This window comes from Pinus tabuliformis, chromosome 1_2, assembly GCF_031772625.1.
Source record: "Pinus tabuliformis cultivar Carrire ecotype Pingquan chromosome 1_2, CPIR1, whole genome shotgun sequence".
Taxonomy (NCBI): Eukaryota; Viridiplantae; Streptophyta; class Pinopsida; order Pinales; family Pinaceae; genus Pinus; species Pinus tabuliformis.
This window is the reverse complement of record NC_142298.1, coordinates 258,750,828-258,753,643: the sequence shown is the minus strand read 5'-3', so window position 1 is coordinate 258,753,643 and position 2,816 is coordinate 258,750,828. Positions and strand designations below refer to the sequence as shown.

General features: G+C 40.2%; 1 pseudogene; it reads left to right on the top strand.

Annotated features, from left to right (window-relative positions):
- Nucleotides 1-268: 268 nt before the first annotated feature.
- LOC149205348 (UDP-glucuronic acid decarboxylase 2 pseudogene) lies at nucleotides 269-802 on the top strand (annotated as a pseudogene).
- The last annotated feature ends 2,014 nt before the right edge of the window (nucleotides 803-2,816 follow it).

Below are 2,816 nucleotides of genomic sequence, written 5' to 3'. Positions count from 1 at the left end.
TTGGAGTTCCTGATCTGTTCGGTGGTAGCAGATCAGACTTGCCCGGTGGTGGCGTATTGGAGTTCCTGATTTGTTCGGTGGCAGTAGATCGGACTTGCCCGGTGGTGGCGCATTGGAGTTCCTGATCTGTTCGGTGGCAGCAGATCGGACTTGCCCGGTGGTGGCACATTGGAGTTCCTAATCTGTTTGGTGGCAGCAGATCGGACTTGCCCGATGGTGGCTCATTGAAGACTGATTCATCAGAGGATCAGAAATTTATCAGTCCAATATGAATAACAGTGATGAGTACTCTCTTAAGCCAGAAAAGACGTGGTCTATTATCAGGCCAGTAGATTATTTGCTCAGGGAGCAACGGTTGCTGTTAATTTTGATAGGAATCGCCATCGCATCGACTTTCTTTATCCTTCAGCGTGGTTTTTTGGCTTCTAATGTTAATGAAAATGGAAGGTTTGTGCCCAACAAACCTCATCGGGTTGTTTATGAGACGCCTGTTTCTCAGTGTGCTCAGTATCATTCGGGTTCGATGGTGAATTCGGGGGCTAAAGTGCTCCTAGGTTTGAAGAGAAAGTCCCTGCGAGTTGTCGTGACGGGTGGAGCTGACAGGCTCATGACAAGAGGCGACAGTGTTATTGTTGTCGACAATTTCTTCACAGGAAGGAAGGAGAATGTTTTGCATCATTTTGGCAATCCGAGGTTTGAACATGATGTTTTGAAACCCTTATTGTTAGAGGTTGATGATGAGGGTAAGAGAACAGCCGAAACTCTGACTATGGGAGCAAATGTTGAGGTTCGGAGTGCTTAAATTTTTAATCCGCGAATGTGCCATGATGATGGTCAGGTTGCAAGTAATTTTGTTGCTCAGGCTTTGCGCAAGGAGCTTCTGACAGTTTTTGGAAATGGGAAACAGACACGGAGCTTCCAGTTCATTTCTGATCTAGTTGAAGGCCTTATGCGACTTATGGAGGGAAAACACGTTGGTGACTCTAACAGTGATTGGCATATTCCATTGCTAATGGAAGAAAACAATGAGGAAGATGAAGAGCAGGAGCAGAAACAAGAAGAAGAAGTAACAGGAAATGTAATCAATAATGCAAGCCCAGAAAAGGTTGAAATAGACAAATTTGAGGTAAGTCCCCCACCAAGGAGATCAAGTAGGAATACTCGATTATCTTCTAAACTGAAAGAATATGCATTAATGTCAAAGTTTTTAAACATTGTAGAACCTGCAAATTATGAGGAAGCAAGTAAATTTGATGCATGGAGGGCTGCAATGTATGAGGAAATAGAATTAATAAATAGAAACCATACTTGGGATTTGGCTGAATTGCCTGAATGTAAAACCCCCATAGGATGCAAATGGCTGTATAAACCAAAAATAAATGCAGATGGGAGTATAGAGAAACTTGAAGCTAGACTAGTAGCAAAGGGTTACTCACAGAAAGAGGGAAGAGATTTTGATGACACCTTTTCTCTTGTAGCCAAATTAAACACCATTAGAATGCTAATTTCCTTAGCAACAAAACACAAATGGCAGCTACACCAGCTAGATGTTAAGTCTGCATTTCTGAATGGTGACTTGAAGAAAGAAATTTATTTAGTACAGCCTGAAGGTTTTGTGAAAAAGGGGCAGGAACATCTTGTGTGTAAATTGAAAAAGGTACTTTATGGTTTAAAACAGGCACCCAGGTCGTGGTATGAGAAAACTGACTCATTTTTTGTACAACATGGCTTTCATAGGAGCTTGAATGATCCAAATCTGTATACCAAGTTTAATAAATAGGGGCAAATTAGTTTGATTTCTTTGTATGTAGATGATATGATTGCAACAAGGAATGCTAACAATCTGATCAAAGAAATCAGATGTCACAAGTGTATGAGATGGAAAGACTCTGGACAAACCTTTCTTACTCAAGGGAAGTATGCCAGAAGCTTGCTGGAAAGGTTTAGAATGGTTATTCTAGAAGGTTTTACAGATTCCGATTGGGCAAGTAACTTGGATGATCGAAGATCTATCACAGGTTACGCATTCAACATTGGATCCGGGGTCATAGCATGGAACAGCAAAAAGCAGCACACTGTAGCTCTATCTTCATGTGAAGCTGAGTACCAAGCATTGTGTGCAGCCACATGTGAAGCTATCTGGTTGAGAAGACTTCTCAATGATGTAGGAGAAGAACAGAAAGAATCAACTAGTATCAAAACCGACAACCAGAGTACCATCAAGCTTGCATACAATCCAGTATTTCATAAAAATACCAAGCATATCGACACTCAGTTTCATTTTGTTCGAGAGAAAATACAGTCAAAAGAAATATGTGTGGAATATTGTAAAACTTGTGATAACATGGCTGATATTTTTACTAAGCTTCTTAGGCGTATAAAGTTTAAATTGTTTAGAGGGATGCAAAGAGCTCAGGATAATCCTCTCTCCATTAAGGGGGGGAGTTGACAATAATTAATATTATTTTGTATTAATGGAGAAATGGTTACACCAGTTGTAACGTATCTCCTTAGTTTAGGATTTGTTCCTAGAGTTTAGGAGTTTGTTTGTAACTACCTGATTTCTAGTGATGTACTTAATGATGTAATTGCTCATTTGATGCAAGTAGAGTGTACAGAGAAATTTCTCTTTGTTTGAGTACAGTCTCCAGGTGTAGTACTCACATGTGAGCTGTAACTCCTTCTTTTTAATTCAAATCTGATTTTTATCTTAAATGTCGTCGGAAAACACACAGCCGAATTTATTCAAATAATACCAGCACGATCGCTCGCCTTGAATAAAGCACCGACTGTTTATTTCATGCGAGTTCCGCAAA